This window comes from Adiantum capillus-veneris, chromosome 30, assembly GCF_014529385.1.
Source record: "Adiantum capillus-veneris isolate H3 chromosome 30, ASM1452938v2, whole genome shotgun sequence".
NCBI lineage: Eukaryota > Viridiplantae > Streptophyta > Polypodiopsida > Polypodiales > Pteridaceae > Adiantum > Adiantum capillus-veneris.
Genome location: NC_140960.1, coordinates 38,063,101 through 38,088,860, shown reverse-complemented (window position 1 = coordinate 38,088,860; position 25,760 = coordinate 38,063,101).

Here is a 25,760-nt window from a genome sequence, read left to right as displayed (position 1 = left end):
CCACAGAACTTGAGAAGGTATAAGTTATTGTTTCTCTTCCGAGACCCAAGTTAGAGAGGTCTAAGCATTTATGGGCCCTTGCGGATGTTACCGAAGGTTTATATACATGTATGCAATCATTGCAAAGCCTCCATATGATCTCATCGCAAATTTCAAGTGGAATGAACAATGTGCAAAGGTGTTTCAACAATTGAAGCAAAGATTGATTTCTGCTCCAATTTTGAAAGGTCCAAATTGGAACAAAATCTTCCATGTCTACGTAGATGTGTGTACATATGCAATCGGATGCATCTTACCACAACCTGGAGAGGACAATATGGATTTTCCAATCTGTTACTCTAGTAGACAACTCAATAGTCAAAAACTTTAGACATTACCTTCTCACAAACAAATTTGCATTTTTTGTGGATCACCAAGCACTATTATACTTAGTGAAAAAACCATGCAATATCAGTCGTATAGTTCAACGAAGTAGTCAAGAAAGGGGCTGCTCATCAGAGGCCGGACCATTTGTCTCAATTAATCGATGGAGAAGCACCTCTTGGAGATGACAATGACCTGCCAGATTCATATCTCTTCAACATACAGATGATACCGAGGTGGAGCGAACATGTGATTCCATTGCTCAACCATTGGTTCTCTACAAATTAAAAGGCGGCCATTGGTCATTGAGAAAACACACTTACTTTTGCTAATAACTGGACAGCTTTATAAACATGGAAAGGACGGAATACTTAGGCTATGTATAAAGCCATCCGAGAAAGAATTGTACTTGAGGCAAGCTCACGTACAAACGATGGGGATTCACAATGCAACAATGCAAATGTATCAGAAAATGATGAGACTTGGGGTGTATTGGACTCATATGCAGCAATGTGTCCATGACTATGTTAATTTATGTGCTACTTGTACATTTTAGAAACATCCAAGTGGGGTAAATACATTGTGGATTACCTAGAAAAAGAAGACTTGCCAATAAACATGACCAGATCCAAAATATGTTAATTCCAGAGAGAAGCAAAAAACTACGTAATCATATTGAAAATCACCTTTATTGGAGGTAGATCGATAACAACTTGCAAATTTGTACATGAAAAACAAATACAGTCTGATACTTGAGCAAGCACATGTCGAACTAGCAAAAGGTCATTTTTTGGCATACAACCACAAAATCAATACTTTTTGCAGGGATCTGGTGGCCAACTTTGTACATGGATGCGGAGCAATACATGAAACAATGTGACAATTGCCAACGTACAAAAGTACCTATGCAATGCAATGAAATGTCATTAGGGCTAATGATGGGTGCAAGGTCTTTTGCCAAATGGGGGATAGACTTTGTCGTACTTATCTCGCAACTGGCCTATCAAATGTATGCTCAATGCATCATAGTAGCCACCACAGATTATTGGACCAAATGGGTATCTAGGCCAAAGCGATGCAAAAGAATGATGCAAGAACAATGATGCAGCTCTTATACGATAATAAATTTACTCAATATGGGCTTCCAATAGAGATAGTGAATGATCGAGGGACTCACTTCATAAACGATATGGTCGACTATCTATTGCGAGAATTTATGGCGCTTCATTCAAAGTTAGCACCATATCACCCTCAAGAAAATGAGCAAGTTGAGAGCATAAACAAAATTCTAAGCACTGTGCTCACCAAATTATAAATGAATCAAGAGCTGATTGGAACCAAAAATTACACTCAGCTCTATGGGTGTATAGGGTAGCATACAAAACAACATTGAGTACAACACCCTTCAATTTGGTGTTTTAGATCAATGTCATACTGCCCTTAGAATTATTGATTCTTGCACTACAAGTCACAGAGGATATAGGATGGACTAGACATAAGTTGTTTGGTAGACTTGAATAGTTAACCATGCTAGATGAATTGCGACTAAAAGTTGTTGCAACAATTTATGCTCAAAAATGACAAATGAAAGAATTGCATGACCAACATGTGAAAAATAAGGAGTTTCAAAAGGGAGACTATGTATTAGTCTATACCTTGAAGCAACATTCTAAGAAAATTTTGAAAAAACGAGATAATGGCCCATTTGTGATCCTCAACTAGGGATTTTTGCTCTCGTTCCCTACATGCTTTCATCCTAGCCTTTGTAGCTTTCCAACTACTCCATTTGCTCTTGGCTTTTTAACTAGGTGTGTCGGTCTTTGGTTCATCATCCATCTCTAGACTCACATTAATTTTTTCTTTCTCTAACTTTAGATTCTCAGTAGCTTGTGCTCTCGTAACTACTTGAACCGGTACGGTGTTTTTGTTTTCCAAGGTATTGGGTAGCTGAACGGTCCCCGATACATTTAATGTGATATTTATGACTTGGTATGGTTTTTTTGGACAGTTGGGGGTCAAGTGAACGATGCCACAATCAAGACAATAGGCATTCACTTGAGTGATCTCTGTCTAAGGACATTGTTTGACTACATGGTTGTCACAGCTTTTCTGACAATCTATCTCTAGTTGAGGAGCTTCTTCTTGCATTTCCTATTGGCTGTAAGCAGGGTCTGACCTAGCTAAGTTGCTATTCGCAATGAACCACAATGTCCTTTCATCCAACTTATACATTCTTTATTTAGGTCAAAACGTTGGAGATGGAGTTTGTACCGGCCTCACCACTCCATGTGTTTCTCTCATTTGTTGTTACTCTAAAGGGTAATACCCACTTTGGTTATTATAATATTGTAGTTGGTACTAGCTTTTGTTTATTAATGCTTCCATCATCAACGTGTGCCTCATATCTACAGGCATTCTAGAACCTAGCAATGGAGGTGGTTGTCCTAAGATAGGTTGTGGCCTCGAAACTCCTACTGGACCTAGCACATTCCCCATAGCAAATCTACGTGGAGTAGGTGCTACTGAAACAGGTTGTACATACCTCTCCCTAGCTTATTCCTTACTATAGTAGCACTCTTCCCTTGACAGGTTTTTCCATTTCCTATCAATTTTGCACCACTTAGGCTCCCTTGAATCACAATTTACAAGAGCATTTAACCGATTGACTATGTCATTGATAAAATTTTCCTGATCGATAGGTGCCGCTGGTTTCTTAATGGACTCAGTTATTTGTGAATCACTATGTTGAGAGGATGTGTCATCCTCTTGACTCTTACATTCCTTTTCTTTATATACCTCACACTTATCCACCACATAAAGAGCTTCTTTGATCAATTCCTTTAGTGCTAGGCTCCTTATCATATGCAGATCCTTCTGAAGACTTGGATAGAACTTGATATATCTCTTGAGCCATAATCGGCCCTTTGCATATTGATTCACCCTCCCGGGGGATTCTCCATGGAAAACTTACCACACCACGTAAGTGCAAGAGAGGGTTTTTTTTTACAAGTTACATAAGCGTATAATCTAGGGCAAGCCCCTAATAATTTATCTCCCAAGCTGAAAAATAAGGGAGGGGGGTATCATATTTATTGGGGGGGGGGACCTGACTTGAGTTGATTACTTGTAATGATTGGTCACTAGTGTGCACTATAGCTCGAATGAATTAAGGGGAAGTTTTTTTCAGGTCACACATCAAGTTTTGCATGAAGTCGATTATAGATAAGGAGTGATTTGGAGCAAGTCAAGTGTTGATTTACACAAGCTTTGGATGGGTCAAATTTGGACGAGTAGCTAGAGTGCAGGCTGATTGGGCACATAGATTGAAAGTCAAAGTAAGACACATCAAGGGTATGTCTAGTTATCAACAGAAGTGGTTCCTTAGTACGTTGCCAGTCACTATGCTACACACTCTTTGACTAGTTTTACTCAGTTAGATCATGTGAGACCTAAATTTTATATGTAAGATAGGGGTATGATAGTTTTCTTCATTGACTCTTGTATAAGCGTAGAAAGGGGGGTCATATTCCCTAATATGAGTCGTATATAGGGGTTTTATCAAAGTTTTATGCTCGCAGGTGGCGTCCCATTTTGTATATAGAGTGAATCCCCCAAGTTCACCCTCTTTCTGCTTGAATTTGTGAATTTGCAAGACTATACTGTGATCTATGCCTTTTTGCAAGAATTCTTTGATGAATTCATCAAACAGCTCATCTAGTGTCTCAAAATCTCATCTTTCCACTGAGTCAAACCATGTAGCCGTGTCATCCTCCAGAGTTAGGTCGAATATCGTAAACTATGTCACAAAATACAAAACTTCCTCTGCTCTAATCACTCTTGAGAATGCCGCTACTTGATCTTTCGGATCTTTATCTTTGGAGTGGATTTGGGGCGATTTGATCCTGCAATGATCTATCAATCTAATCATTTGTTTGCCTAATCCATCTCTATTTCTCAGTCTCTAATCATGGTTAGAGTTTTCCCCTATGTTGTCTTTGACTTTGCAACCTCGTTCTTTACTGTCAATAAGAGGGCCGTCTCTCGGATTTCTGTTTTCTTGCCCACACTCCTCTTGTGGTATTTTAAATCATGGAGGGATTGTCATTTGAGGTCTATTTCCTTCCTGAAGTGCTATGATGCGTACTGTGGTGGTCTATGTGTCCGTGGCATGGCAAAAAATCCACTCGTATTATCCCCTTGGTATGATGTTGCATGGTTGTAAATCCATGATTCTCACAACTGTTGGCTTGCCATTTGGTATAGTTGTTTGTCGAAAGAGGTATCATTGGTCAGTCACTTGGTAAGACACTTCTATATATGTAGACACTTGACGGCTTCTACAGACTTGAATATACTGCAGGATGTTTCTATGGTCACATAATTTTGGAAATTCTATCTTTAGCCCAAGCTTAATTTCATGGAGCTAAGATAAAGCACCAATTTTATTCTAGTTTCAGGCACTTGTTGGGTTTATGGGTGGACTTTTTGGGTTTTCCTTGATGGTCATGCAAGGGAAATCCCCTATCTCTATGTACCAAGATGTTTAAGCTAGAATTTCCCTACTATTTTCCTCCAAGTTCTTATGGCTACCCTTTAGGCTAATTTTTCAATTTATATGCACTTTTGAGCACCCAAATTGAGTGGGGAGGTACCAATTGGTAGCCCAAGGTTAGATGCACCAAATGCTATCCTTTTTTCCAAAGAAGTGTCTAGTGGCAGTGACCGCGGTCACTGCTACCTTGATGTTCTAGAGAGGAAACTGTTTCTAGGTTCCCTGTGGTCTGTGCAACCCTCTAAGCCTATGTACACCTATATTGGGTAAAATTTCCTCTTCCAAAATGGTCCCAAATTCCCTTGGCATCCCACTTAGCAAAACTTTTAGATCTAGGACAATTTAGGCACTCAAATGGCTTGTGGGGGGGTCTCGCTGGTTTCATGGGGTGTCATGCACCCTTGGTGTTGTCAGCTCTCACATCATGCCTTCATGGCAGATACCACAATCCTTGCCATATCTGACTTTTGATTAATTTTAAGGTTCCTCCTTGTGCCCTATGCTTTGGTTGTTCCAATGAGCCTATGCACACAGATTTTGGACAAGTTTTTCACCCTCGAATTAGGGTTTCACTCCCTCAAGCTCTAGGTGTACCCCTTTTCAAATTTGCAAAGTTTTGAGCATCCCCTTTGGGATTTTATAATACCAATGAGTCACCAGAGGTCCAGACACCCTATTGATCCTATGCTCACTAAATTTAGAGCTCAAAAACCCTATCAAAAGGCCCTTTTTCTTCTTAGTCTAGTGCACACAAAATCTCATATCTAGAGAGATTTAGGCATCCAAATGAAATTTGGTGGGTATCAATGGATAGCCCAAGTCAAGGAGCACATAATGGCATAGTCAAAGTGCGATCTTGAGCATGATACCACATACCACAGCTGGTGCCATATCTAGAATTTTGCATGTGAGTGTTGCCTTATCTTCCCTGCCACGTGTAGGTCCTTTTGATGCTATGTGCACTAGAAATTGATGGTTTTCCTACAAGATATGGTCAATTTTGTCATGCAAGACCTAGTCAAAGACACACACACTTACCTCATTTACAAATTTCAAGTCGTATGACAAAAACATTGCAAGCACCTTAAACCTGGTCTTGTGCAAGTGTACAACTAGAAATTCCCGATTTCCCCGCTCCAATTCACTTAATGAAGCACAAACTTGTGTTCCCGATGAGTTTTTTAGTATAGAAATTCAAAACTCAGCATTGTGGTTAATATTTGGTAGCCACATAATCACATGTCAACCTATCTAGTGCTAATGCAAGTGTACAAGCAAAAATTTGCAAATTTAGCACCTCAAATGATCACTTACACATCCATATATGCTCAAGGTCCACTCCGAGTCTAAAAAGCTGCAATGCAAAACCATAAAGTCAAATCAAGACTCAAATGCTATCTTTTATGTATGCGACAACACCAAAAACATATCCTAAACTAAATGCTAGTACTCCTAAAAGCAAGTCAAAGACAAAATCTACACTAAAATTGAAAGAAAACTGAAAAAATAGATGATAGAGGTGGGTGGTGATCTAATCTATTGCTAATCACCAAATCTAGCCTAGCTATGTTAAACCACAACGACTCAAGCATGGACTCAATGCCAAGCACCAAAACCATATAACACAACTTATGCTAAAGATAAGAAAGCTTCTCTCAACATAAAGGGAATTGAGATTTGGATGGTTGTCCAGTTCTCATGGTAATAAATACAATGGAAGGACAAATGAAATTCTCATGTATAGTTCTGAGTCTGTGCTATCAATCCTCATCCCTTGCAAAACTATTAATGTGCAAGGAACCATGTATACTTATACTGAATTATTATATTTTACATGATCATAATAAGGGCTTATGGCTTAGGGTTAGGGTTGTAGGTTTTGAAACTAAGGACTTAGGGTTTAGGATTTAGGGGTTAGGATCCTAAGTTTGGGGCTTACAGTTTAGGGTTTAGGGTTTAGGCATTAAGGCCCTAAGTTTGGGGCTTATCATTTAGGGTTTAGGGACCTAAGCTTTGGGCTTAGGACCTAGGGATTAGGATTTAGGGTTTATAAATCAAGGTTTGGGCTTGGGTGTCTTAGAGTTTAGCATTTGGGACTTAGGGTTAGGGTAGAGTTTACAGAATAGGGCCCTAGGTTTGGGTACTTTTTCCATCGTATAAAGGTCAAAATATTCAAGAGTATGTCATTATAAGGGCTCGTCTTAAAATCACCTTCTTATAGGAAAGGGGGGTAAAATAGAGTACCTCCACATGTAAGGAGAATACATTAGGAAAATGCCCATATAATGTCAAAATATAGACATAAAATAGCATAAAAATCAAGAAATATTATAGGATTTTGTTCTTGTTTTGTGTTTTTCGAGCCTCTAGCTACAATGGGAATAGTTTGTAAAGTAGAGTCTTTTCTAAATTTATGTATCTTCAAAGTTCTAGTAAAATATGTTTGACCTACAACGATAAGGATTAGGAATAGAATTTATACTTGTATTTTTTTTACTAAAGGTCCTTCCTCTTTATATTCTTCACCAAATATGTCACTGAGTTACAAAAAGTAAAACTTAATTTATGTTATATTTTGTAATTAGAAGAGCATTATGAAAACATGCACTATTAGGTGCGGGTTATGGAGGGCGATAGCTTGGAAGCTTCACCATGGTCAGAGGGAGAGCATGCAAAGAAAGGACAATGAGAGAGAAAGAGAGCACATAACTTCAACGAGAAATATCACCAAAAAGGAAACGTGATTTGAATATTTTTTTGAAGCTTCTACTATAAAGTCATTGAGACTATCTGTATTGTAAGAAAGCCATGCTTTTGTCTCTGTTGTTCAGACATTTAATGTTCTAGTGACTCCAAAGCCTTGAGCCACAACTTTTCCAATGCTTTCTATAATTGCATTTTGGAAGACTTGTGTATCTATTGAAGTATGGCATTCCCTATCCCAAGCTCCTCAAACCTTTAGAGACATAGATCTTTTTCACATGTACGCTCCCACCAAGTAATACACCAATTTGGTAGAGCCTTTAGCCAATGATCTCTCAATTCATTTGATGAATCTAGTCTTCTAGATTTGAGATGCACATTTTCCGTCTAAACTCTATAGAGTGTTTTGATATGCTACAATGTTGTGTAGAGTCATTGTCAAGACTACATTGCCAGCTACAAACTGTCTTCATCGCTATTGACAATGTTTCAAAATTCAATACAGGACTACCTATTCCTCTTGAGCCCTTGGGTTGTCACTCTTTGATATGTAAAATGCGAGTAATGTGTAGGGGACAACAATTGTCAATGATGAGCTTGCCTATGCTACAAAATGGCAATGTTTTGGAACACTGTGAATGGAATGTCTTGCTGCCTAGTTTACCACTTGTGTACATCCTACACTCTACACTACATCATCAATTTGAAAAATAAATTGAGCATGTGTTCCATTGGAAATCACACAAGTTCGTTTTTAGATGTCTAATACACTTAAGTCAGCTATCCCAAGTCAAGGTTCAGTTGGCCAAGGAAACGAATGTGTACACATCCCAAGAGATTGGAACCTGCGCTACAAAAATAGATGATTGCATGTGGAGAGAAACTTTTTCTTTGCATTGAGAAATTTGTCTAGATTTGAACCATTCCTAGCATGGGTCTTTTTAATCAATACATTCAACAATTGGCACTTAGCAGTTGAATCCTCGCACATCAGTAGATGTACAAATAAACATTGAACTCTTCCTCATTGGTTCCACAAATAGCATCCATAAACTAAATTGCAAAGCTATCTTTTTCATGGTTAAAATAATGAAAGTTCTAAAATCATAGAAGGTGGTGGTGTTACCACTAGTTTTGTAGGTTCCAAAACAGTTGTGAAATGAGCATTCTCTTTGTTCTTGTCTCATTGTTAATACCTCCAGAGTTGAGTCAAGTTTATTGTCTATGTACATCAGCTACATATATAGTATGTTTGTTGAATGGAAAGAAAACACCACTTTGTGCAAGGTGTAGGAATCCATGTCTACTACATTGCTCATTCTCTTTAGTTTTCACCTAGAAAATCCATTTGCACAATGTAGTGGTATACGGCACAAGCTCCACAAAGTAGCCATGATCCATGACCCCCTATATTGGTAAAATCTAAACAACTCAAGCTTCTATGGTTGACTCCCTTTTGTTAGATGGCCTGGCCCACCATCTTATGTAGCGTAGAGAGAGAGAGAGAGAGAGAGAGAGAGAGAGAGAGAGAGAGATTTCAAATTCAAACTATCGAGATGGGCATATTCTCTCTCTAGAGATTTTTTGGATGAGCTTGGAATGTTGTACTTGCTCTCTCTCTCTCTCTCTCTCTCTCTAAGTGTAATATAAACCAATCGTACAACTCACTCACACACACACATACCTAAAGCTTAATCACACACATGTTTAGCACTATTTCTAAAATCTACGCAACTCTCTCTCTCTCTCTCTCTCTCTCTCTCTCTCTCTCTCTCTCTCTCTCTCTCTCTCTCTCTCTCTCTCTCTCTCTCTCTCTCGTGTGCGCGCTTGCGAATGCACTCACATACACATTACCACATAATCAAATATGTGTGCAACATCGGTGTTCAATGACGAAGATAACAATGAGAACTCTAGACACTTCTCTTGGTTTGACAATGACCACTTCAAGCCCTCCGAGGATTTAACCCGGTTAGTCCTTGAACTGTTATCTAACATGCTTCTTCATTTCCTTAAACTAATTTTAGTAGAGTAAAAATCTAAAGAGTGCATATTATAAAGCACTTAAGTAATATTATTGCATAGAGAGTGCATGTTTACTAGTATTGATGAGGCTAAGGGTTGACATTTGAAAAGGAGCTTTCACCATTGAGATTTAGCCGCCTGTCCAAATGTCAAGAGAAGAATTAAAAAAATGTCCACCTTCAAGAGCATTGTAGAGAAAAGAGTACATTTACTAATATTGGATTGATTGGGGCTAGAAGTGATATTTAGATGAACAAATAATATTTAAAGACATCCTTGATCCATGATCCTCTGCCACTTATAACCTAGCAGCTAGATTACTAGGGAGGCATTGTCATAGAGAATTGCACCTTAGAACTCTTGAGATTTGAATGGCCATGTAAATATCATGCATCTTGTGTGCCTTTCCCGTGGAGGTATGTACAGTATTATTGTAGGTATACTCCACTAAGGTTAAGTACTTCTCCCATTGGGACCTTTGATCTACTTCCATTACATAGGCTTTTAGTAGATCAAGAATTGTTAGCTTAGCTATTTCACTTTGGCCATCCGTTTGCGGGTGATAGGCCGAACAAAAGTTTAGCCTTGTGCCTAAATTCTTAAAGAGACCCTTCCAAAAATTACTGGTCATTCTAGGATCTCTATCCGACACTATGGACATCAGCAAGCCATGGTACTTGAAGATTTGTGATATGAAGAGGGTTTCCATTTGATGGGCTTTGATAGTCTTTTTGACATGTATAAAATGAGCTTGTTTGCTGAACCTGTCTACTATCGTCCATATTCCTGTATTCCCATGGATAGACTTAGACAATCCAAAGATAAAATCCATGGATAAGCTCTCCCCTGGTGAATTAGGTATTGGCAAAGATTGAATCAATCCAGCTTGCTTCCCTCTATCAAACTTCGTCTTTTGGCATACCACACATTTAGAAACATACTCTTGTTTGTTTGTTGGTAGGTGAATAGAAATATGTTTCAATCCCTTTTTGGGTAGACTCAATCCCTCTATGCCCCACATAAGGAGGACCATGGGATTCATATATTACTTTCTCATGTAATGAGTTAGTAACGCATAACTTGTTGCCATAGAGAAGATAACCATCTTGTAAAGTAAATGGTTCCTCTTTCTTCCCTAGTGAAAAGGCTGAAATTACATCTGTAAAATTGGGATCAATAGCAGACTCATCTATCATAGAAGATAGATCATGGTCAGTTGCTATGGAAACCGCATTCACTCTCACCCATCTTGAGAATGCATCAGCTACTTGATTATGCTTGCCAACAATGTGAGCAATATGAAAATGAATTTGTGAAAGGAAATTTTCCCACCTCATTTGTTTGTCAAAGAGCTTGGTCTGCGTCATGAAGTACTTAAGGCTTTGGTGATCCGTCCATAGAATGAAAGGAGTCCGCAATAAATAGTGCTTCCACGAGTCTAAGGCATGTAGAACTGCGAGGAGTTCCTTTTCATATATGCCTAGAGCTTGCTCAGGGTCCAAAGCCTTCGACTTTTGTAGGCTATGGCATGCCCTTCTGGGAGAAAAATAGCTCCAAGGCAATCACCACAATCATCACATTGGACCTCAAATGGCTTTGAGAGATCTGGCAGTGTAAGCACAGGTTAAGAGATAAGCCTTTCTTTAAGCTTTTCGAAAGCATTTTTCTCCTTGGTAGACCATGTATACCTAAAGTTTTTCTTTGTTAGGTTATGTAATGGTCTTGTGATTTCTGAGAACTTTTCTATGAAGAGTCTATAGTGTGCACACATACCTAAAAAGCTTCTTAGTTCATGAAGATTCCTTGGATTAGTCCATCCTTTTATTACCTCTAGCTTTTATGAATCCATTTCGATGCCATCTTGAGAGATAATGTGACCTAAATACTGAATCTCTTGTAAGAAAAACTCACTTTTCTTTCGATTAATATAAAGTTTATTCTCTCTCATAAGACTTGAAATATTACCTGGAGGTATTGCTTGTGTTCGTCTAGTGAATTAGAGTAGATGATGATATCATCAAAGAACACTCTAGTAAAGGTTGAGTGAGGCCTGAATAGCTTCGCCATCAAGTGGTTGAATGTGACTGGTGCATTGGTCAATGACAATGTATTCGTAAAGACCAAACGTAGTGCAAAATGTGGTCTTTACAACCATCCTTATTTGATGGTAGCCATTTTTTATGTCAATCCTACTGAAGTAGGTCAACCCTTGCAGCTTATCAAATAGGTCTTCTATCCGTGGAACGGGAAACCTATTTTTGATAGTGATCCTATTTAGTGCTCTATAGTCGACACACATATGATATGTGTCTTTCTTTTGCACTAATAACATAGGTGAACAAAATGGAGATGAGCTAGGCCTAACCATACCCTTCTCAAGTAACTCATGCACTTGCCGCATAATCTCCTCTTGTTGAGCTTGAGAAACTCTATAAGGAGGTTTATTAGGCGGTGAACTTCCTGGAAGAAGTTCAATTGCATGGTCATCGTTGCCTCGTTAAGGATGTAGTTCACAAGGGATGTCGTAAAAAAAAAACATCTTGAAATCACTTGAGAAAAATGGATAACTCTAATTCCTTGTGATTATGTATATTTTCTTTGACTAGAGCACTAGATTCATTTTGAGAATCTTTAACAAAAATCATGTACACGAAAATAGAGCTCTTTATTGACTTATTGAAAGCTTGCATATGTACAACGGGTATGGTGTTACCCAACTCCTCGGCATCTATGTACATATCTTTTTCCTTGAACCTAAAGTAGATTTTCCTTTCAGGGAATTTAAAATTGGCAGCCATGCAATCAAACCATGGTGCCCCTAGGATTACATCCTCGTGCTTGAGAGGAGAGATAAAGAAGTCCTCTTTGTCCACATAGATTTGGACATGGAGCCTCATTTTCGCAATTAAGGGGGTGACTAAAGCTTCTTGCCCCTTGAAAGCACCATCGGCGGGTAGGACATCTCCCATCTCACAGGCTTGGATGCCTAACTTGGTGGCCAACTCTATGGATATGAAATTGTGAGTAGAACCAAGGTCAAAGAGAATAAAAGCATCATGTTCTCTTACCTTTCCCCAAGCATGGCATAGAGGAGATAATTTGTGGTGAGCTTCCTCTTCTTGGATTTCGACCAAGGTAGCTCTAGGAGGTTCGTTTTGTGTATTCTTGTGGGGGCAAGCACGATAAGCATGCCCTTGCTCCCCGCACTTGAAACACCGGTTATCTTTACGATAATGCTCAAGCTCTTCAGGAGAGAGTTTATTTTTGCCTTCATAAACTCCCTTCTCCTTAGGTTTTTTGTTGTTGGCGTTGCCTTTAGGAGACTTTTGGACATTGTCCTTCCCCTTAGGCTCATTGTTACGGTCCTTGTTCTCTGTGGGCTTAAGATTTCTCTTAGCCCCTGGTTGGAAATTGATTCGTGAAGCCACCATGGTATGGTGTATGACCACAGATATGGTGCGTAGCCTTTGGGAGTTGACATACTCCACCATATCTTCAGTTAACCCCACACAAAATTGTTGTCTTTGCTCTCCAAAATCCATCTTTTTAAAGAAAGTGGCTTTGAAATGTAAGTCCCAAAACTTGTCTACATATTTGTGGATAGATTTGTAGGGGGAGAGATTCAAGCTTCGCCATTTGGTGAGTACTTTGTCTTTGGCATCTGTAGCCAAAAACTGCTTCATGATGGAAGCTCTTAAAGATTTCCATGTTCGTGGAGCTTCACCGTTTGCCCGTAGGCTAGAACACCATTGCCTGGTGGACTTTTAAAAATGCATGCATAGCTACATCGCGTCGCTTAGAGGACTCCGTGGAGCCCTCATCTCCAAACGCCGCATCGAATTGTTGGATGAAAGCCAAGACTTTGTTCGTAGCACCAAAGGTGCCATCATAGGTAAGGAAAGAAATGTTCTTTCCTCCCTCTTTGACCTCTTCCACGCGGCATAGGATTTCCTATGGCCTCTTGTTTTTGGTGGTTTGAAAGTTGCACCATCACTTTCTTCAGAGGAGGAAGAACTTGAGGAGGATGGAGAAGAGGGTGACCTCTTTCTCGCCTTTTTCTTCCCATGGTCTTCCTTGTAATGGAATTGGCCTATTAACTTGAGAGTAGCGGAAACTAATGAGAGTACTTTTGAGAAATTACTTTATGAGCATAGAGGGTGAACATAATTGAAGATAACAACATAGGCATAGCAGTTAGTTAACTTGGCATGAACAATACTTTTGCAAGAGAGAATTTAGAGAACATGACAACAGTTGAGGACCGAATTTATATGGAGTCAGTCCCCTGTTGGACGGGGAGCGACTCACACACCCATGAAGTGCATGCAAACACTACCTAGATCAACATAATGTCAATCGAGGACACAGATGACACGATAGGCACACAGAGGAAATCTCTTAAGCTTGTCAGGCTGAGACCATCCTACACATACAACACTCAGGAAGGCCAACTAAACCACAATCAAGTACCTCACTGCTCTCAACTACACCACCTAGCCACATACACACATACGAAAGGTAACTCGCCTAATCATGCCAGATTCATACGAAACTTAAGGAACACCAACCCCTCACTAGGATACACCTGTCCCTAAGCTTCTACACTCAAAACCCTCACTCTAAACCCATCTACGGAAAACGCGTAGGATGACAAAGCTGAATTTTGAAAGTGCCTGAAACTGAAATTTATGAGTACCTATGCGTATCTTATGTCGCCACGATTCTATAGACTACTAGCACGCAGAAAACAGACATCGTTTGATACACTTACGGCCACAAATAGCTCGTAGATGCGTCGGCATGTGCGCTTCGTCTCGCGTGGAATGCTTGGCATCATCGCGTAGCTCTGCTCGAGCCTACAACAATGGTGCATTCGGATCTCCAATGTGTTGAGCGAGCCGGGCGTAGCGAGAGGATGAAGCTCACGCTCACTCTCTTTCTCTCTCACACACAGTAGACGGCAGCGCTAAGTTTTGATTATGATTAAAAGTCCCCTTTACCAAATGACCTAGGTACCTTATATACTAAGGCTACCTTAGGTTTAACCAAAAATGGGGTTGAAAGGGTCAAATGGCTTTGTATTTACAATCTGGAAGTGCCATTGCACCCCGGCTTCTGAAACTAGAATAACTACTCATTACAAATGACATTTATAGCCATAATTTGCAGCATTTCATAATTCGCAAAAGATAAGACTTTGGTACGAAACTTGAGTTATGTTGTGTTGTTGACCCAGCGGTCAACATTCCCCCCTTCCGCGTTCATGTCGTCCCCGACATGACCTGATTGTCGATGGCGATGTGGTCTTTGCTGTCGTTTTGTTGTTGGAAAGAAAGTATAGACTATAGACTTTGCAGTAGCTTGTCTTGTTCGTCCAATCCGATGTACATAGTCTTCATATGATTCAAGAAAATCATAATTGATGACGAACTTTATGTCTTTCACATCCACGCTCCGAGCTGCAGCATCTGTTTCTGTCATTATAGGTCTACTACCAGATCTAAATTCAAAAAGAACCAAATGTCGTTTAACTTGACTCTTATCATCATGGATAGAGAAAGCTTCATCCATCATTTGCTCCAGCAAATTTGTTAATTCCGAGTATTTGTGATTCTCAGAAACAACTTCTACAATCTGTAGAATTGAGTGATTGGCTTTCTGATCTTGTGAGCCAATGACAACTTTGTAAGGAGTTATGTTGTGTTTTTGGCCCAGCGGTCAACTTTGCTGTTGTTTTGGCTTCACTGTTGCACAGCTTGTATCTTTGTCGAACCACAACAAGAACTATGATCCATTAGAGCGGACATCTATCATCGTAACCATTCATCTTTTGAGATCCTCGGATACTTTTATGTCTGGTCTTCTTCATTGGGGACTTCTTTGTTCCTGTGCAATCATGTTGTTACTGTTCTCTGCAGCTTTGTCATTGTAGGCCATTCTTCGACTCGCCATTGAGGAGAAGTATGCTATGATCTGAAATTGGTGCTCCAATTCATTTGTCAATTGATTTGAGTAGCATTTCCTTATTGTTGATGTAGAAGGAATATGTACAAGAAGATGGTGATAGGTGTCTTTATATTAGGGTCTAAAACCTGGATGACCAAAGGGAAAAAACCCGGTGGAAAAAAAATGCGTTTGGTATACGCTCTTATTGGAGTTGAGCACTTGAACGTGAAGTGCATGTTCAGGAAAGGTGAGTGCTTGGGTGAAACACGAAAAGAGTGCCTAATGCAAGTGCCATTATGGGACACTCTATATGCATATGAGAAATTTGTCACCAAAAGCATGCAATGTGAAAGAAGGAGATGATGGGTGTTTTGAGGAATAAATGTAGCACATGTGACATCAAAAGATGTCTCAATAGCTTCCACCTTTCCAAGAAGGGTTTTCGATGTAGAAGTTTCTCCACTTGTATCTCACTGTGCTCAGTACGTGAGTGTCTTTTGGACCTTCTCCTTCACTTCACCAGACTTAAGTACTTAGACTTCGACTCTTTTGCTCACCTATACCAACATGAGCGACACAACATAAATATGCTCAACTCTTCCAGCTTGAGCAGTACCTAGAATAGCTAAGATGCTTAGACCACAGAGAATATTACTTGAAGCTTTGGAACTAACACCTCACTCATTTTGTGGCTTAGCTACTCGACTCTGACTCGTATGACTTGTCGGTTGCATGTTGACACTGCTTTGTGACAAGTTCTTCGGCTGTTGTAGTGGCTGCTGAGACATCTTCGTGAAGTTTCATCGTTTCCCTGTACCTTCTTCTCTTTGTAGTGCTCAGGCCTCTCGTCAGTCTTTGCTTCATGTGGATTATGGTTTTTTTTATTTTTTTCTTAATAATAAACAAAGAAAATCTTAAAACAACTCAACAAAAGGAAAATCATTCAAATAGAAATCTAAATGCTATGTACACTATACACATGTCCCTAGGGGCTCATATATGGACTTTGTCCCCATACTCCTCTGTAACACTACTATGAGGGCATATACTCTAAATTTCGTCAAAAATTTATCACAATAAAACGCAAAAATTCAATGCATCTCACAAAACATTGCCCTCTAATAGTCATAATATTAGGTCCGCATTCAGAATGCCTCCCCCCTTCCTATTTGGAGTCATCCTTTACTACAGGGTATTGCAAAGGGTATGTGTTGTGCATGGGCAATTAAAAGTTGTGCCTATGTAGGCCTTGTAATGTAGCCCTATTATGCATACACAGTCAATGCATGGAAAAGATTTATGTTGTGCAAGATGTGGGTATAAGCAATTTGCTTATTGGCATTTGTTGGCGAGGATTCCTATTCTAAGCAATGTAGTGGTCTTTGAAGCTCCTGTATCGTTGCTTGATTGAAGCGACTTGCTCTCTTCTAACTGTACTATAATCGTAGGAAGAATTGTAAGAATTCAAGCGGCGATGCACTGACATCTGTTTTGTTGTTCTTCTTTGGGACCCATTTCTTTGCGATTATTGGCTGTTTTGTTGCTGGCTCTCGTTTGGGAACCCATACTTGCCCGTGCTTCGTTTGTGTTTGAAGAGACTTCTTTGGGATCCACCTTTTTGTTGTGTGAGTCAACAGTGGTCTTTGCTTCAGCCCTTGTACGCTTGGTTGGGGACGGGATTCAGGCTTTGAAAATTGATACTGTGGTTGTTTGGGAATCCAAATGAATTCCTGACTTTTTGTGCTTGAATCAACTTCTTTGGAGCCCAAACCTGAGTTGTGAAAGCTTGCGACTTTGTGCCATTCTTACCCGTTCGTGCACGCTTTCCTTGTTTTTGTTTTGGTGTTGGATCTTGTGATTTGTCATTAGAGATCTTTGTCTTCTTGATCCATATTTGTTTTTGGCCGATCTGGCTTTTTGGTATCCAGATTTGTCGAGCTTTGTGGCTTTGACTTGTTGTCCTGTTCTTTTCACCTGTCATGGTTGTTGCTGAAGGAGTTGGTGATAGTGATGGCCTGAGTTGATGATAGGGGATGTCGTAAGATTCATCACTATCGCTACGATCCTCAGCAAGGTTGACTTCTTGTAATTTCCCTTGATTTTTTGGCTGGTAGTGGAAAGTTACTGTCTGTTTGCTCGTGGGTGGTAGTTTCTTGGAGAACTTTTCTAGCCCATTGATTAGAGCATTGTTAGCTCGTTGCTCTGTTCGTATTCCTCCTAGGTGAGTCTTTGCATCCTTATTAGGAGCCATGTATGAGGATGCTTGTGGTGGCTGTGTCTTCACCGAGGACTTTGGAATCCACTTTTGATGCACTTTACTTGTGTAGCGATGACATTGATTCCCGGGTTTTTGATCTTCTGGAAGCTCGAAGTGTTCTACAGAGTCATAGAACTCGTTGTCTTCTTCATCTTTTGATTCTCCACATTTCTTTGTTTGCTCATTATGTTGAGAGCTTGTTGATGTCTGGTTCTCTTCGTTTTCTTGTATTACACTCACTGCAAAATAAGGAACGACATCATAGCCATTTTCATCACAAAACTTTGTTGTGGGAGCATCCTCCACAGCGCACACGTCCAGAGTAGCCAAGATGTGTTCCCATCCAAAGGCTCTAACTCTTCTTCAAGAAATGGTTCTAGGATATAGTCCATATCCTCTATAGGATACATTCCTCACGTTTCAAGCTACCACATTGTGAAGCTCCACACATCCACAGTTCTTTAGGCTTACCTAACCAAGCTGGAAGTTCTGATCCTGCAACTGTGGCGGAATCAAACTCCTCAACCGGTGTTCTCGTCACATCCCTATAGCTATGGTCCCTCAAGTTTATCTTTGTTATGGTTTCCATATGTCTCAGATATATGGTCATAACCCCAATCTTGGACCATTTTCAATTGTCGCATGAATGGTCTTCCCAGAATGATGTCATAGTTGTTCTTCTTGCCAAAGTCAACAACAGTAAAAGTGTGTTCATATTCAATGCCACAAGAAGTAACAAGTACTTTTTCTAGCAGTCCTAGGGGCTTTTCCTTGTGTCCGTCTGCAAGCTGCAGGGTCATTCGTGTGGATATCAAGGTAGGTTTTCTCCATTTTTTCCAAATCTCTTTGGTTGCAATGGCCACACCAGCTCCACTGTCAAGGATTGCCATGGTTTTTACACCATTGAATTCCATAGGAAGGGTGGTGTTTCCATCTTCTCCCTCGTAATACTCGCCTACCTTGTTTAATGGCACTGGCCTAGTATTTGGTTGAGGCATTTCAAGCTCTTTGATGCTTTCCTCGATTCGAGTCATTGGGGTTTTTACACCAAATTTCTCTAGACATTTACCCACATTAGCCCACATGTTTGGTCTTATTCTAAGCAACTCGGCTAACATTATTGTACAGGTGACTGGGGTAGATAGAATATCTATTAGCCCCTTTGAATCAATGGCCTTGTTGGGAGACAGTCTCTGTGATGGGACTGCAACCACATCTGACTTGGTCTCGTACTCTCCCATGTAGGACGTTAGTGTTCTTAGAGAATGGGGTTGATTATCCATAGATTGTACAGATCCTTTGTCACCCAATATGATCGCACGTCTAGATTCATTTGAGATCCAGTTTCAAATTCCTCTATTGGTGGTAGAAACACTCCTCGTTCATCACCAGTCTTGTCTACTCGTCTTCTTAGGTCATCGGCTTCATTGGCCTCTCTGACTTGTTTCCACAATTCGTCAAGTCCATCTATATCTTTACAATCCTCAGGTATAGCTTGGTGAAATCCCTCGGAAGAGTTATCCATGGTATTCAGTACTATCCTTGGTTCTAATGCTGGTTCTTTGAGGTTTGGTCTGTGCTCATGACTAGAATCTGGCTCTTTTAGTTCCTGGTTTGGTGGGATTACTTGTGTAGGCATGACACGGATCACATCCTCAGGTTTTGCAACTGGTGGTTCTAGTAAAGCTTGGGCTGTTTGAATCATTTTCTTGCACATTTCAAACCTTTGCTTTTCTAGTTCCGTATAGGGATATGTCATCCACCTGTGTTCTTGGGTTTGGTTGTTTTTGAGCCTCGCATCATAGGCTTTCAAGATGGCATCTAATGTCTCATTAACCTTCTCTGCCAACACAGATCCTCCTGAACTAGCACTTCTCGGTTTCTCATCCGTGGATGGTTCTTCTAGAGGTTTAACCATCTGTGTAAGAGAAGGTGCCTCCTTTTCCTCATGTTGTTTTATCTTCTCCTCAGCTTCGGTAAGCTTCTCAGCTCGGGATTTTTGCTCTCGTTCCCTACGTGCTTTCATCCTAGTCTTTCTAGCTTTCCAACTATTTCGTTTGCTCTTGGTTTTCTGACTAGGTGCATCTGTCTTTGGACTCGTGTCACTTTCCGTGTTCTTTGTCTCTGGATTCTCATCAGCTTTCTTTTGAGCTTGTGCTCTCGTAACTACTTGAACTGGTACGACATTTTCATTTTCTGAGCTACTAGGGAGCTGAACAATCCCTAATACATTTGTCGTGATTTTCCTGATTTGGTTTGGTTTTTTGGGGCAATCGGGGATCAAGTGAGTGATGCCACACTCAAGACAATAGGCATTTACTTTAGTGATCTCCGTATGAGGACATTGTTTGACCAAGTGGTTGTCACGGCTTTTGTGACAATCTGTCTTTGGTTGAGGAGATTCTTTTAGCATTTCCTCTTGGCTATAAGCAAGCTTTGACCTAGATAAGCCGCTATTTGCAATAAATTGCAATGTCCTTTCGTCCATTTCATACCTTCTTTCTTTCGACTGAAACCCAGGAGGTGGAGGTTGTACCAGCCTCACCATTCCATGTGTTTCTCTCACATTTTGTTGCTCCGAAGGATAGTACTCATTTTGGTTGCTATACCACATTGTAGCTGGTACTGGCGTTGGTTTATTTGATGCTTCCATCATTGGCATGTATCTCATGTCTACCGGCATTCTAGAACCTGGCAGCGGAGGTTGTTGTCCTAAGACAAGCTGTCGCCTTAAAACTCCTACTGGTCTTGGCGCATTCCCCGTAATGTATCTAGGTTGAGTAGGTGCTTCTGGAACAAGCTGTACATACCTCTCCCTAGCATTTTCCACGCTATAACAGCACTCTTCTCCCGTATGGTTCGTCCATTTTCTCTCAATTTCACACCACTTCGACTCTCCCGAATCAAACCTTACAAGAGGAATCAACCTCTTGACCAAGTCGTCGATAAGCTTTTCTTGATCAATAGGTGCCGTTGGCTTGGCAATGGACTCACTTATCTGTGAAACACTGTGCTGAGAGGATGTGCCATCTCTTTGACTCTTTAAGTCCATTTCTTTGTAGGCCTCACAGTTATCCACTAGATAAAGAGCTTCTTTGATCAACTCGTTTAGCGTCATCCTCCTTATCATATGCAGATCCTTCTGAAGGCCCGCATCTCTCATTCCCTGGATAAAGATCAGCATCAGTCGTGCTTGTGTAGGTACTTCCGCTCTCGGACAGAGCTTAACATATCTCTTGAGTTGTAATGATGCTTTGCGTACTGATTTATTCTCTTTCTGTTTGAATCTATGGATTTGTGAGACCGTGTTGTGAGCAATGCCTTTTGGCGAGAATTCTTCAATAAACTCCTCAAACATCTCATCTAGGGTCTCAAAATCCCATATTTCCACCGAGTCGAACCATGTAGCTGCATCATCGTCTAGAGTCAATCCAAATCCCGCAAACTGTGTCGCAAAATCTGAAACTTCCTCTGCTCTAATCACTCTTCTAAAAGCCGCTACGTGATCTCTCGGATCTTTATCTCCGGAGTATTTTTTGTTTACCCATTTCTGGACTTGGGATGGTCTAACTCGTCGATTGTCTACAAGTCTAACCAGAGACTCTCCCAATCCTTCTCTCGTTATCGCTCTTGAAGGGAATCCTGGTGGCTCTCTTCTTGGAATTCCTATAGGAATTCTCGTGTTTGGTGGAGGCATTTGTGGTCCTTCATTGACCAAATATCCACCTCTTTCTAGTACAGTCTGTGGATTTGTGCTTTCTACAACTCTGTATTCTCGTCCATACTTGTCGACAACTATAGATCTCCATTGACAGTCGACTCCGTATGTGTAGACATATAAGAGCTTGTAATCCGTTATCTCTTCTAGGTATGGATCTGAGCACCTATAAAGATTGACCTCATTGTCATCAATGTATCTATATAGTCCTTCACTCTCATGACCAATCATCCAAACTCTCTCAACAAGATGGGTCTTTATCAATTGCAAGTTTGGAAGATCCCTTGTGGGAGGATATTCCTCTATCGTCGGGATCTCCAAGCTTGTGTAAGCTGCATTTGAATCTAGGGTAGACATGATTTTTGGACTTAAGATCTTTTTCTTGGTTCAAGTAGACTTAGTCCACTGTGTTCAAGTTCTTTGGTTAGGGAAAAGTCGAAACTATGTCCAAAACTGCAACCATTTCGTCACAATTCTCGCAAATTGTCGCTTTCAGACACCCCTGACTTGCGGATGAATTTTGAGGCCTCAAACGATGTTTTTTTCAAAGTTGAAATTTAGCCGTAGGCAAACATCTAGTTCAATTTTTTCTCTAAGATCTGTAGAGCCGCTCTCAGGCTACGTTTTGATATAAAAACTTTTCCGATCTGATACCGTTTGTGAAAGTTATGGCCAAAACAGTGAAATGTAGTTTAGACTGGTCAAAATGAGTCCAAATTCAATTTTGAAAAAAGATTTGGGATCTCTGTGACACTGTGAACACTCCTGTATGGTCAAAAGTACAGTTGGACCCTAAAACTGGCCTAGAGACATCCTACGCGTAGTATGTCTATATGCTCAGAATTTAACAAAATTTGGTCCGGAGACTCCCCTTAAGTCCAGCAACACAATGGTATGCTCAGATTTGAGTTTGGATGTCAAAAGTGGCTTTGAGACATCCCACGCGTAGCATGTCTTTTTGCTCAGAATGACTTGAAATTTTCACCCCAGCTTCTCCTTGATGTGTTGATCACAGTGGTGTGCTCATAGGTTGGTTTGGAGTCCTAAATCAAGCTGGAGACATCCTACACGTAGGATGTCTTTTTGCTCTGTTTCAGCTCAAACTTGCACTGTAGATTCCCCTTGATGTGCTAATCTCACAGCTATTTTTACTTTTTGATTCTGACACCTATAGGTTGGTCAAATGATCAAAAATCTGTTCCGAAAGCTTGATGTCTGTTCTGATGAATTCCCAAGTCAAATCAACTCCAAATTGGACTAAATTTGCCTAGGAGGCTTTTCTAAGGCTATATGCTAGCATGGTATGGTCACAATAGAATTTTGGTTTCAGAATTATGCATTAGACATCCTACGCGTAGGATGTCTTTTTGCTCAGAATTTCCCCAAATTTGAACCACAGACTCTCCTTAAGGTGTTGATCACTGTGGTATGCTCAGAATTTTGTTTAGAGTCCAAAATCACACAGAAGACATCCTACGCGTAGGATGTCTTTTTGGCCTGTTTGACCCCAGACTTGTCCCACAGCTTCCCCTTGATGTCAGCAACCCAATGGTATGCTTAGATTTTGGTTTGGATTTCAAAAGTCCCAAATTTAGCTATTCTTGCCTTTTTCAGTCAAAAGTGCTAAAGTCCGCTCAATCTTCCCTTTCACTGACCCAATGAGATGAAATTTATCACATGCACTCAATACAACATTTAGAACATGCCTATGGAGTCATCCTATGGTTTGGTCTCAAAAATTATGCCTTGGGCACAATTTGGGTAGGATGTCTGGCAATTTTCGTCTTTTGGTCTTATCCTGTCAAGATTTGGTCAAATTTTCACTTTCCAGGTGGAAATAGGGTAAAACCTACCTTCTGAACACACTCGTAACCTCATAATTTCAAAATTTCCACCAGATCACCCTGTAGACATCCTACACCACTACAAGAGGTTGTGTGCTCTTGTGACGCTGTTAGCGACGGAAATACATTGGGTTTTTATAACCCCCGGCGTCGCTAAAACCGTCGCTACGAGAGCATCGCTATATGTGTCGCTATAAGCGTCGCTATATAGCGACGCATATAGCGACGCCTATAGCGACGTTTACACAGAAGACTATAGCGACGCTCATAGCAACGCTACAGAGCCATAAATAGCGACGCCCGAGAATTTTTTTTTTTGGTGACAGTGCATTGAATGCCCTGCCACCCATCAACCATATTGTACTTGATTCACTTTTTTAAAAAAGTGCAAAAGTAGATAATAGACCCAAAATAGTCACCCACAAGACGCATTGTTTGCAAAATTGACAATTGTACACATCATAAGCAAAATGAATTGATTGGCAAATGTAATAATGACAATTGTACAACATCATAGGCATAAAGAATTGATTGGCAAAAGGAACTGCGGTGACAAATGTAATAATATACATGGTTCAAAAAGACGTATAAAATCCGTCTCATGATACATAAGCTATGAGAAACCCTAAACTAATGCTATCTAGCTACGGCTAAACTGACGTCGTCTAGTCAGATGTCTCATCGCGTCCAAGCGGCGTATCTGTCGGATTCTGCAAAAAAAGACAATAAGACAGCTTTCAGTAAGTATAAACATATAACGACATTTATAAAACAATACAAAAAATAAAAAAGAGTAAACCCTAATACTAACCATGCCGCCGCGAGAACTGAGAATGTCCATCAGGGCGTTTAAGCCCTTCCTGCCTGCGTACTCGCGCTCGTACGGTGTGGGATCACGTCCTGTCATCGACCACTGTCAAAACATACAAAGATTTCATTATGTTAGAACTAAAAAACTCATAAACCCTAAACTATCGAACATGCATAAAGAGCAATGTGAAAACACTTACAAAATCGGCCTCAAATGATGCCCATCCACCGCTCCGCAAGTGGTGCGAGCTCCCTGCCTCTACTCGCGCTCTGGCTGCATCCTTTTGTTGCTTCCACTTGTCAGGATTCTCGCGCGCTGCTTTCTTCGCATTCTTCCAATCTTCTTTGGCCAGCCAATATGGCCTGTTCCACCCATTCTTGATTGCTTTTTGCACTTCGGAACGCTTGTGTTTGCAGTATTCGCGCATTCGAATCTTCATCAAGTCTTCATTGAAGCGCTGATCCCGTGTTGGAACGGGAAACTCATCATGAAGTATGCTGATGACTCTGTTTTTTAAATCACTTGGTACTTCACTCCATTTGTTTAGTATGTAGTGTCTAAATAGCTGAGAGCAAAGACCACGCATGCGCGAGATCACCTTCTTGCCGTCATCATCCATGATGATGCCGCCGCTGATGTCTACGGAGTAAGGCAAGCCCTCTGGCCGGTGACGTGTGAACCTGGGTGTCCCAGCAGGGATCTCTAGCGGCGTGTCGATGGGGGTACGGACGTTAGGTGTCTCCACCGGCGTCTGGGCCCCGAAGCGAGGAGTGTCGAGTGGGGTGGCTCCTGGCGGAGTAGGTAGAGGTGTGTAGCTTCTAGGAACAGTCAGCCGTGCAAAACCTGGCGTAGATGGCGATGCTGTGGCTGGTGTGGGGGCGGGCAAAGAAGGGGAGGGTAAAGAGCCTCGTCAAACACGAGGCGGTGTCGAGGCATCGGTGGCGGAATCCCCACAACAACCGCCACCGCCACCACTAGAGCGCCGGTGTCTAGACGAGTGTGAAGCTCGTCTCGTCGACGCCGAAGCTTCGGAGTGCACCGAATGCTCCGAAAGAGAGGGAGATGCGGATGGAGTAGGAACGCGCGATGATGCGCCAGAGCGATGACGCTCCACGTACCACTGTCTCTGCTGCGGTGACAAAGAAGAAAGAAACTCCTCATCATCCATACCTGCATTAAACACACGAATATTTAAACTTAATATTGAATGAATAGAGTAGACAAAGACGCAAAGACCATTAAATACAATGACGTAATGACGCATATAAATACAATGACGCAATGAATCGAGTGATAGAAGAGGCAAGTCGAAAACTCAGAATTTTCAATCAAAAGATGTGAGCGCGAGTAGAAAAGAGCGTTATACACCATGGAAGGTACTTAGAGAGCCAGAGCTTTTACAACACGGAGCAAAATTGTTCAAATACAATATTTGTGGCTTTAAGAGATCTCTCTCTCATCCTCGCATAACTCAGCATAACTTCCTATATCTATATAGAGCTCTCCGTTTAAACACATATCCTCTGTTTCATTTTGTAGCT